The following is a 12,436-nucleotide window of genomic DNA, read 5'->3' as shown; positions in this document are numbered from 1 at the left end:
ATTACAAACCCTTAATCGTACATTTAAGTAAAAGTTTTAACAAATTGTGGTCAGGAAGCAGTTAGTTTACTTCAAATTTTCTTAATAGAGTAGCATGATGGACAACATGAAAACAATTTTTAAGCTGTATTTATGCACCGTGTTGTTAAATAAACATTCTCATCATTTAGAAGTTACTACTGAATACTCAACTATGTTAAGAAACAATGTTGTTTAAATTTGAAATACTTAAAAACTGATAACTGCTCAAGGAAAGAAGAAAAAAGGTACTGAAACATGCTGAAACTCGGGACCTTTAGATCTTCAGTCTAATGCTCTCCCAACTGAGCTATTTCGGCAAAGTCTGTGTATGGCAAAAGTCACTAAGACCTCAACTGAGCTATGTTAGCATGGTTACACAAGGTTTAGTATCAATATTTTTCTGTCATCATGATTGCATGAAATGAAAAGAAAATATGTGTTTTATACTATAAATATATCCATTACAAACCCTTAATCAAACATTTAAGTAAAAGCTTTAACACATTGTGGTCAGGAAGCATTGTTAGATTACTTCAAATTTTCATAATAGTTAGAGTAGCATGACTTACAACATGAAAACAATATTTAAGCTGTATTTATGCACCGTGTTGTTAATTAATCATTATCATCATTTAGAAGTTACTACTGAATACTCAACTATGTTAAGAAATGATGTTGATTAAATTTGAAATAATTAAATTCTGATCACTACTCAAGGAAAAAAGAAAAAATGCACTCAAACATGCCGAAACCCGGGACCTTTAGATCTTCAGTCTAATGCTCTCCCAACTGAGCTATTTCGGCAAGGTCGGTGTATGGCAAAAGTCACTAAGACCTCAACTGAGCTATGTTTGCATGGTTACACAAGGTTAAGTATCAATATTTTTCTGTCATCATGATTGCATGAAATGAAGAGAAAAGATGTGTTTTATACTGTAAATATATAAATTAAAAAACCCTTAATCGTACATTTAAGTAAAAGTTTTAACAAATTGTGGTCAGGAAGCAGTTATTTTTCTTCAAATTTTCTTAATAGAGTAGCAGGACGGACAACATGAATACAATTTTCAAGCTGTATTTATGCACCGTGTTGTTAAATAAACATTCTCATCATTTAGAAGTTACTACTGAATACTCAACTATGTTAAGAAACGATGTTGTTTACATTTGAAATACTTAAAAACTGATAACTGCTCAAGGAAAGAAGAAAAAAGGTACTGAACCATGCTGAAACAAGGGACCTTTAGATCTTCAGTCTAATGCTCTCCCAACTGAGCTATTTCGGCAAAGTCTGTGTATGGCAAAAGTCACTAAGACCTCAACTGAGCTATGTTTGCATGGTTACACAAGGTTTTGTATCAATATTTTTCTGTCATCATGATTGCATGAAATGAAAAGAAAATATGTGTTTTATACTATAAATATATCCATTACAAACCCTTAATCAAACATTTAAGTAAAAGCTTTAACACATTGTTTTCAGGAAGCATTGTTAGATTACTTCAAATTTTCATAATAGTTAGAGTAGCATGACTTACAACATGAAAACAATATTTAAGCTGTATTTATGCACCGTGTTGTTAATTAATCATTATCATCATTTAGAAGTTACTACAGAATACTCAACTATGTTAAGAAATGATGTTGATTAAATTTGAAATAATTAAATTCTGATCACTACTCAAGGAAAAAAGAAAAAATGCACTCAAGCATGCCGAAACCCGGGATCGAACAAGGGACCTTTAGATCTTCAGTCTAACGCTCTCCCAACTGAGCTATTTCGGCAAAGCACGTGTATGACGAAAGTCACTAAGACCTCAACTGAGCTATGTTTGCATGGTTACACAAGGTTTAGTATCAATATTTTTCTGTCATCATGATTGCATGAAATGAAAAGAAAATCTGTGTTTTATACTGTAAATATATCCATTACAAACCCTTAATCATACATTTAAGTAAAAGTTTTAACAAATTGTGGTCAGGAAGCATTGTTAGATTACTTCAAATTTTCATAATAGTTAGAGTAGCATGACTTACAACATGAAAACAATATTTAAGCTGTATTTATGCACCGTGTTGTTAATTAAACATTCTCATCATTTAGAAGTTACTACTGAATACTCAACTATGTTAAGAAATGATGTTGATTAAATTTGAAATAATTAAATTCTGATCACTACTCAAGGAAAAAAGAAAAAATGCACTCAAACATGCCGAAACCCGGGACCTTTAGATCTTCAGTCTAATGCTCTCCCAACTGAGCTATTTCAGCAAGGTCGGTGTATGGCAAAAGTCACTAAGACCTCAACTGAGCTATGTTTGCATGGTTACACAAGGTTAAGTATCAATATTTTTCTGTCATCATGATTGCATGAAATGAAGAGAAAAGATGTGTTTTATACTGTAAATATATAAATTACAAACCCTTAATCGTACATTTAAGTAAAAGTTTTAACAAATTGTGGTCAGGAAGCAGTTAGTTTACTTCAAATTTTCTTAATAGAGTAGCATGATGGACAACATGAAAACAATTTTTAAGCTGTATTTATGCACCGTGTTGTTAAATAAACATTCTCATCATTTAGAAGTTACTACTGAATACTCAACTATGTTAAGAAACAATGTTGTTTAAATTTGAAATACTTAAAAACTGATAACTGCTCAAGGAAAGAAGAAAAAAGGTACTGAAACATGCTGAAACTCGGGACCTTTAGATCTTCAGTCTAATGCTCTCCCAACTGAGCTATTTCGGCAAAGTCTGTGTATGGCAAAAGTCACTAAGACCTCAACTGAGCTATGTTAGCATGGTTACACAAGGTTTAGTATCAATATTTTTCTGTCATCATGATTGCATGAAATGAAAAGAAAATATGTGTTTTATACTATAAATATATCCATTACAAACCCTTAATCAAACATTTAAGTAAAAGCTTTAACACATTGTGGTCAGGAAGCATTGTTAGATTACTTCAAATTTTCATAATAGTTAGAGTAGCATGACTTACAACATGAAAACAATATTTAAGCTGTATTTATGCACCGTGTTGTTAATTAATCATTATCATCATTTAGAAGTTACTACTGAATACTCAACTATGTTAAGAAATGATGTTGATTAAATTTGAAATAATTAAATTCTGATCACTACTCAAGGAAAAAAGAAAAAATGCACTCAAACATGCCGAAACCCGGGACCTTTAGATCTTCAGTCTAATGCTCTCCCAACTGAGCTATTTCGGCAAGGTCGGTGTATGGCAAAAGTCACTAAGACCTCAACTGAGCTATGTTTGCATGGTTACACAAGGTTAAGTATCAATATTTTTCTGTCATCATGATTGCATGAAATGAAGAGAAAAGATGTGTTTTATACTGTAAATATATAAATTAAAAAACCCTTAATCGTACATTTAAGTAAAAGTTTTAACAAATTGTGGTCAGGAAGCAGTTATTTTTCTTCAAATTTTCTTAATAGAGTAGCAGGACGGACAACATGAATACAATTTTCAAGCTGTATTTATGCACCGTGTTGTTAAATAAACATTCTCATCATTTAGAAGTTACTACTGAATACTCAACTATGTTAAGAAACGATGTTGTTTACATTTGAAATACTTAAAAACTGATAACTGCTCAAGGAAAGAAGAAAAAAGGTACTGAACCATGCTGAAACTAGGGACCTTTAGATCTTCAGTCTAATGCTCTCCCAACTGAGCTATTTCGGCAAAGTCTGTGTATGGCAAAAGTCACTAAGACCTCAACTGAGCTATGTTTGCATGGTTACACAAGGTTTTGTATCAATATTTTTCTGTCATCATGATTGCATGAAATGAAAAGAAAATATGTGTTTTATACTATAAATATATCCATTACAAACCCTTAATCAAACATTTAAGTAAAAGCTTTAACACATTGTTTTCAGGAAGCATTGTTAGATTACTTCAAATTTTCATAATAGTTAGAGTAGCATGACTTACAACATGAAAACAATATTTAAGCTGTATTTATGCACCGTGTTGTTAATTAATCATTATCATCATTTAGAAGTTACTACTGAATACTCAACTATGTTAAGAAATGATGTTGATTAAATTTGAAATAATTAAATTCTGATCACTACTCAAGGAAAAAAGAAAAAATGCACTCAAGCATGCCGAAACCCGGGATCGAACAAGGGACCTTTAGATCTTCAGTCTAACGCTCTCCCAACTGAGCTATTTCGGCAAAGCACGTGTATGACGAAAGTCACTAAGACCTCAACTGAGCTATGTTTGCATGGTTACACAAGGTTTAGTATCAATATTTTTCTGTCATCATGATTGCATGAAATGAAAAGAAAATCTGTGTTTTATACTGTAAATATATCCATTACAAACCCTTAATCATACATTTAAGTAAAAGTTTTAACAAATTGTGGTCAGGAAGCATTGTTAGATTACTTCAAATTTTCATAATAGTTAGAGTATCATGACTTACAACATGAAAACAATATTTAAGCTGTATTTATGCACCGTGTTGTTAATTAAACATTCTCATCATTTAGAAGTTACTACTGAATACTCAACTATGTTAAGAAATGATGTTGATTAAATTTGAAATAATTAAATTCTGATCACTACTCAAGGAAAAAAGAAAAAATGCACTCAAACATGCCGAAACCCGGGACCTTTAGATCTTCAGTCTAATGCTCTCCCAACTGAGCTATTTCAGCAAGGTCGGTGTATGGCAAAAGTCACTAAGACCTCAACTGAGCTATGTTTGCATGGTTACACAAGGTTAAGTATCAATATTTTTCTGTCATCATGATTGCATGAAATGAAGAGAAAAGATGTGTTTTATACTGTAAATATATAAATTACAAACCCTTAATCGTACATTTAAGTAAAAGTTTTAACAAATTGTGGTCAGGAAGCAGTTAGTTTACTTCAAATTTTCTTAATAGAGTAGCATGATGGACAACATGAAAACAATTTTTAAGCTGTATTTATGCACCGTGTTGTTAAATAAACATTCTCATCATTTAGAAGTTACTACTGAATACTCAACTATGTTAAGAAACAATGTTGTTTAAATTTGAAATACTTAAAAACTGATAACTGCTCAAGGAAAGAAGAAAAAAGGTACTGAAACATGCTGAAACTCGGGACCTTTAGATCTTCAGTCTAATGCTCTCCCAACTGAGCTATTTCGGCAAAGTCTGTGTATGGCAAAAGTCACTAAGACCTCAACTGAGCTATGTTAGCATGGTTACACAAGGTTTAGTATCAATATTTTTCTGTCATCATGATTGCATGAAATGAAAAGAAAATATGTGTTTTATACTATAAATATATCCATTACAAACCCTTAATCAAACATTTAAGTAAAAGCTTTAACACATTGTGGTCAGGAAGCATTGTTAGATTACTTCAAATTTTCATAATAGTTAGAGTAGCATGACTTACAACATGAAAACAATATTTAAGCTGAATTTATGCACCGTGTTGTTAATTAATCATTATCATCATTTAGAAGTTACTACTGAATACTCAACTATGTTAAGAAATGATGTTGATTAAATTTGAAATAATTAAATTCTGATCACTACTCAAGGAAAAAAGAAAAAATGCACTCAAACATGCCGAAACCCGGGACCTTTAGATCTTCAGTCTAATGCTCTCCCAACTGAGCTATTTCGGCAAGGTCGGTGTATGGCAAAAGTCACTAAGACCTCAACTGAGCTATGTTTGCATGGTTACACAAGGTTAAGTATCAATATTTTTCTGTCATCATGATTGCATGAAATGAAGAGAAAAGATGTGTTTTATACTGTAAATATATAAATTAAAAAACCCTTAATCGTACATTTAAGTAAAAGTTTTAACAAATTGTGGTCAGGAAGCAGTTATTTTTCTTCAAATTTTCTTAATAGAGTAGCAGGACGGACAACATGAATACAATTTTCAAGCTGTATTTATGCACCGTGTTGTTAAATAAACATTCTCATCATTTAGAAGTTACTACTGAATACTCAACTATGTTAAGAAACGATGTTGTTTACATTTGAAATACTTAAAAACTGATAACTGCTCAAGGAAAGAAGAAAAAAGGTACTGAACCATGCTGAAACAAGGGACCTTTAGATCTTCAGTCTAATGCTCTCCCAACTGAGCTATTTTGGCAAAGTCTGTGTATGGCAAAAGTCACTAAGACCTCAACTGAGCTATGTTTGCATGGTTACACAAGGTTTTGTATCAATATTTTTCTGTCATCATGATTGCATGAAATGAAAAGAAAATATGTGTTTTATACTATAAATATATCCATTACAAACCCTTAATCAAACATTTAAGTAAAAGCTTTAACACATTGTTTTCAGGAAGCATTGTTAGATTACTTCAAATTTTCATAATAGTTAGAGTAGCATGACTTACAACATGAAAACAATATTTAAGCTGTATTTATGCACCGTGTTGTTAATTAATCATTATCATCATTTAGAAGTTACTACTGAATACTCAACTATGTTAAGAAATGATGTTGATTAAATTTGAAATAATTAAATTCTGATCACTACTCAAGGAAAAAAGAAAAAATGCACTCAAGCATGCCGAAACCCGGGATCGAACAAGGGACCTTTAGATCTTCAGTCTAACGCTCTCCCAACTGAGCTATTTCGGCAAAGCACGTGTATGACGAAAGTCACTAAGACCTCAACTGAGCTATGTTTGCATGGTTACACAAGGTTTAGTATCAATATTTTTCTGTCATCATGATTGCATGAAATGAAAAGAAAATATGTGTTTTATACTGTTTAACCCTTAATTATACATTTAAGTAAAAGGATTAACAAATTGTGGTCAGGAAGCATTGTTAGATTACTTCAATTTTTCATAATAGAGTAGCATGACGGACAACATGAAAACAATATTTAAGCTGTATTTATGCACCGTGTTGTTAAATAAACATTCTCATCATTTAGAAGTTACTACTGAATACTCAACTATGTTAAGAAATGATGTTGTTTAAATTTGAAATAATTAAATTCTGATCACTACTCAAGGAAAAAAGAAAAATGCACTCAAACATGCCGAAACCCGGGATCGAACCTGGAACCTTTAGATCTTCAGTCTAACGCTCTCCCAACTGAGCTATTTTGGCAAGGTCGGAGTATGGCATAAGTCACTAAGACCTCAACTGAGCTATGTTTGCATGGTTACACAAGGTTAAGTATCAATATTTTTCTGTCATCATGATTGCATGAAATGAAGAGAAAAGATGTGTTTTATACTGTAAATATATAAATTACAAACCCTTAATCGTACATTTAAGTAAAAGTTTTAACAAATTGTGGTAAGGAAGCAGTTAAATTACTTTAAATTTTCATAATAGAGTAGCATGATTGACAACATGAAAACAATTTTTAAGCTGTATTTATGCACCGTGTTGTTAAATAAACATTCTCATAATTTAGAAGATACTACTGAATACTCAACTATGTTAAGAAATTATGTTGTTTACATTTGAAATAATTTAATACTGATAACTACTCAAGGAAAAAAGAAAAAAGGTACTGAAACATGCTGAAACTCGGGACCTTTAGATCTTCAGTCTAATGCTTTCCCAACTGAGCTATTTCGGCAAAGTCTGTGTATGGCAAAAGTCACTAAGACCTCAACTGAGCTATGTTTGCATGGTTAGACAAGGTTTAGTATCAATATTTTTCTGTCATCATGATTGCATGAATTGAAAAGAAAATATGTGTTTTATACTATAAATATATCCATTACAAACCCTTAATCATACATTTAAGTAAAAGCTTTAACAAATTGTGGTCAGGAAGCATTGTTAGATTACTTCAAATTTTCATAATAGTTAGAGTAGCATGACTTACAACATGAAAACAATATTTAAGCTGTATTTATGCACCGTGTTGTTAATTAAACATTCTCATCATTTAGAAGTTACTACTGAATACTCAACTATGTTAAGAAATGATGTTGATTAAATTTGAAATAATTAAATTCTGATCACTACTCAAGGAAAAAAGAAAAATGCACTCAAACATGCCGAAACCCAGGACCTTTAGATCTTCAGTCTAACGCTCTCCCAACTGAGCTATTTCGGCAAAGTATGTCTATGATAAAAGTCACTAAGACCTCAACTGAGCTATGTTTGCATGGTTAGACAAGGTTTAGTATCAATATTTTTCTGTCATCATGATTGCATGAAATGAAAAGAAAATATGTGTTTTATACTGTATAACCCTTAATTATACATTTAAGTAAAAGTATTAACAAATTGTGGTCAGGAAGCATTGTTAGATTACTTCAATTTTTCATAATAGAGTAGCATGACGGACAACATGAAAACAATATTTAAGCTGTATTTATGCACCGTGTTGTTAAATAAACATTCTCATCATTTAGAAGTTACTACTGAATACTCAACTATATTAAGAAATGATGTTGTTTAAATTTGAAATAATTAAATTCTGATCACTACTCAAGGAAAAAAGAAAAATGCACTCAAACATGCCGAAACCCGGGATCGAACCAGGGACCTTTAGATCTTCAGTCTAACGCTCTCCCAACTGAGCTATTTCGGCAAGGTCAGAGTATGGCATAAGTCACTAAGACCTCAACTGAGCTATGTTTGCATGGTTACACAAGGTTAAGTATCAATATTTTTCTGTCATCATGATTGCATGAAATGAAGAGAAAAGATGTGTTTTATACTGTAAATATATAAATTACAAACCCTTAATCGTACATTTAAGTAAAAGTTTTAACAAATTGTGGTCAGGAAGCAGTTAGTTTACTTCAAATTTTCATAATAGAGTAGCATGATGGACAACATGAAAACAATTTTTAAGCTGTATTTATGCACCGTGTTGTTAACTAAACATTCACATCATTTAGAAGTTACTACTGAATACTCAACTATGTTAAGAAACGATGTTGTTTACATTTGAAATACTTAAAAACTGATAACTGCTCAAGGAAAGAAGAAAAAAGGTACTGAAACATGTTGAAACTCGGGACCTTTAGATCTTCAGTCTAATGCTCTCCCAACTGAGCTATTTCGGCAAAGTCTGTGTATGGCAAAAGTCACTAAGACCTCAACTGAGCTATGTTTGCATGGTTACACAAGGTTTAGTATCAATATTTCTCTGTCATCATGATTGCATGAAATGAAAAGAAAATATGTGTTTTATACTGTATAACCCTTAATTATACATTTAAGTAAAAGTTTTAACAAATTGTGGTCAGGAAGCATTGTTAGATTACTTCAAATTTTCATAATAGAGTAGCATGACGGACAACATGAAAACAATATTTAAGCTGTATTTATGCACCGTGTTGTTAAATAAACATTCTCATCATTTAGAAGATACTACTGAATACTCAACTATGTTAAGAAATGATGTTGATTAAATTTGAAATAATTAAATTCTGATCACTACTCAAGGAAAAAAGAAAAAATGCACTCAAACATGCCGAAACCCGGGATCGGACAAGGGACCTTTAGATCTTCAGTCTAACGCTCTCCCAACTGAGCTATTTCGGCAAAGTACGTGTATGACGAAAGTCACTAAGACCTCAACTGAGCTATGTTTGCATGGTTAGACAAGGTTTAGTATCAATATTTTTCTGTCATCATGATTGCATGAAATGAAAAGAAAATATGTGTTTTATACTGTTTAACCCTTAATTATACATTTAAGTAAAAGGATTAACAAATTGTGGTAAGGAAGCATTGTTAGATTACTTCAATTTTTCATAATAGAGTAGCATGACGGACAACATGAAAACAATATTTAAGCTGTATTTATGCACCGTGTTGTTAAATAAACATTCTCATCATTTAGAAGTTACTACTGAATACTCAACTATGTTAAGAAACGATGTTGTTTACATTTGAAATACTTAAAAACTGATAACTGCTCAAGGAAAGAAGAAAAAAGGTACTGAACCATGCTGAAACTCGGGACCTTTAGATCTTCAGTCTAATGCTCTCCCAACTGAGCTATTTCGGCAAAGTCTGTGTATGGCAAAAGTCACTAAGACCTCAACTGAGCTATGTTTGCATGGTTACACAAGGTTTTGTATCAATATTTTTCTGTCATCATGATTGCATGAAATGAAAAGAAAATATGTGTTTTATACTATAAATATATCCATTACAAACCCTTAATCAAATATTTAAGTAAAAGCTTTAACAAATTGTGGTCAGGAAGCATTGTTAGATTACTTCAAATTTTCATAATAGTTAGAGTAGCATGACTTACAACATGAAAACAATATTTTAGCTGTAATTTATGCACCGTGTTGTTAATTAAACATTCTCATCATTTAGAAGTTACTACTGAATACTCAACTATGTTAAGAAATGATGTTGATTAAATTTGAAATAATTAAATTCTGATCACTACTCAAGGAAAAAAGAAAAAATGCACTCAAACATGCCGAAACCAGGGATCGAACCAGGGACCTTTAGATCTTCAGTCTAACGCTCTCCCAACTGAGCTATTTCGGCAGAGTATGTCTATGACAAAAGTCACTAAGACCTCAACTGAGCTATGTTTGCATGGTTAGACAAGGTTTAGTATCAATATTTTTCTGTCATCATGATTGCATGAAATGAAAAGAAAATATGTGTTTTATACTGTATAACCCTTAATTATACATTTAAGTAAAAGTATTAACAAATTGTGGTCAGGAAGCATTGTTAGATTACTTCAATTTTTCATAATAGAGTAGCATGACGGACAACATGAAAACAATATTTAAGCTGTATTTATGCACCGTGTTGTTAAATAAACATTCTCATCATTTAGAAGTTACTACTGAATACTCAACTATATTAAGAAATGATGTTGTTTAAATTTGAAATAATTAAATTCTGATCACTACTCAAGGAAAAAAGAAAAATGCACTCAAACATGCCGAAACCCGGGATCGAACCAGGGACCTTTAGATCTTCAGTCTAACACTCTCCCAACTGAGCTATTTCGGCAAGGTCGGAGTATGACATAAGTCACTAAGACCTCAACTGAGCTATGTTTGCATGGTTACACAAGGTTAAGTATCAATATTTTTCTGTCATCATGATTGCATGAAATGAAGAGAAAAGATGTGTTTTATACTGTAAATATATAAATTACAAACCCTTAATCGTACATTTAAGTAAAAGTTTTAACAAATTGTGGTCAGGAAGCAGTTAGTTTACTTCAAATTTTCATAATAGAGTAGCATGATGGACAACATGAAAACAATTTTTAAGCTGTATTTATGCACCGTGTTGTTAACTAAACATTCACATCATTTAGAAGTTACTACTGAATACTCAACCATGTTAAGAAACGATGTTGTTTACATTTGAAATACTTAAAAACTGATAACTGCTCAAGGAAAGAAGAAAAAAGGTACTGAAACATGTTGAAACTCGGGACCTTTAGATCTTCAGTCTAATGCTCTCCCAACTGAGCTATTTCGGCAAAGTCTGTGTATGGCAAAAGTCACTAAGACCTCAACTGAGCTATGTTTGCATGATTACACAAGGTTTAGTATCAATATTTTTCTGTCATCATGATTGCATGAAATGAAAAGAAAATATGTGTTTTATACTGTATAACCCTTAATTATACATTTAAGTAAAAGTTTTAACAAATTGTGGTCAGGAAGCATTGTTAGATTACTTCAAATTTTCATAATAGAGTAGCTTGACAGACAACATGAAAACAATATTTAAGCTGTATTTATGCACCGTGTTGTTAAATAAACATTCTCATCATTTAGAAGATACTACTGAATACTCAACTATGTTAAGAAATGATGTTGATTAAATTTGAAATAATTAAATTCTGATCACTACTCAAGGAAAGAAGAAAAAAGGTACTGAAACATGTTGAAACTCGGGACCTTTAGATCTTCTGTCTAATGCTCTCCCAACTGAGCTATTTCGGCAAGGTCGGAGTATGACATAAGTCACTAAGACCTCAACTGAGCTATGTTTGCATGGTTACACAAGGTTAAGTATCAATATCTTTCTGTCATCATGATTGCATGAAATGAAGAGAAAAGATGTGTTTTATACTGTAAATATATAAATTACAAACCCTTAATCGTACATTTAAGTAAAAGTTTTAACAAATTGTGGTCAGGAAGCAGTTAGTTTACTTCAAATTTTCTTAATAGAGTAGCATGATTGACAACATGAATACAATTTTTAAGCTGTATTTATGCACCGTGTTGTTAAATAAACATTCTCATCATTTAGAAGTTACTACTGAATACTCAACTATGTTAAGAAACGATGTTGTTTACATTTGAAATACTTAAAAACTGATAACTGCTCAAGGAAAGAAGAAAAAAGGTTCTGAACCATGCTGAAACTCGGGACCTTTAGATCTTCAGTCTAATGCTCTCCCAACTGA

At 31.7% G+C, this 12,436-nt stretch overlaps 6 non-coding genes across 6 annotated transcripts; all 6 read right to left on the bottom strand.

Annotated features, from left to right (window-relative positions):
* Nucleotides 1-1,733: 1,733 nt before the first annotated feature.
* On the bottom strand, nt 1,734-1,806 carry TRNAF-GAA (transfer RNA phenylalanine (anticodon GAA)). Its single transcript has one exon. It is a non-coding gene; the product is annotated as a tRNA-Phe (tRNA).
* A 2,363-nt stretch (nt 1,807-4,169) lies between these two features.
* TRNAF-GAA (transfer RNA phenylalanine (anticodon GAA)) lies at nt 4,170-4,242 on the bottom strand. Its single transcript has one exon. It is a non-coding gene; the product is annotated as a tRNA-Phe (tRNA).
* Nucleotides 4,243-6,605: 2,363 nt separating this feature from the next.
* Nucleotides 6,606-6,678, bottom strand: TRNAF-GAA (transfer RNA phenylalanine (anticodon GAA)). Its single transcript has one exon. It is a non-coding gene; the product is annotated as a tRNA-Phe (tRNA).
* Nucleotides 6,679-8,532: 1,854 nt separating this feature from the next.
* TRNAF-GAA (transfer RNA phenylalanine (anticodon GAA)) lies at nt 8,533-8,605 on the bottom strand. Its single transcript has one exon. It is a non-coding gene; the product is annotated as a tRNA-Phe (tRNA).
* Nucleotides 8,606-10,463: 1,858 nt separating this feature from the next.
* Nucleotides 10,464-10,536, bottom strand: TRNAF-GAA (transfer RNA phenylalanine (anticodon GAA)). Its single transcript has one exon. It is a non-coding gene; the product is annotated as a tRNA-Phe (tRNA).
* A 407-nt stretch (nt 10,537-10,943) lies between these two features.
* On the bottom strand, nt 10,944-11,016 carry TRNAF-GAA (transfer RNA phenylalanine (anticodon GAA)). The gene has a single exon. It is a non-coding gene; the product is annotated as a tRNA-Phe (tRNA).
* Nucleotides 11,017-12,436: the final 1,420 nt, after the last annotated feature.

Source organism: Taudactylus pleione, unplaced genomic scaffold (assembly GCF_031769625.1).
Source record: "Taudactylus pleione unplaced genomic scaffold, aTauple2 ptg000593l, whole genome shotgun sequence".
NCBI classification, from domain to species: Eukaryota; Metazoa; Chordata; class Amphibia; order Anura; family Myobatrachidae; genus Taudactylus; species Taudactylus pleione.
Note: the sequence above shows the minus strand (reverse complement) of the source record. Positions and strands in the feature narration are given on the sequence as shown.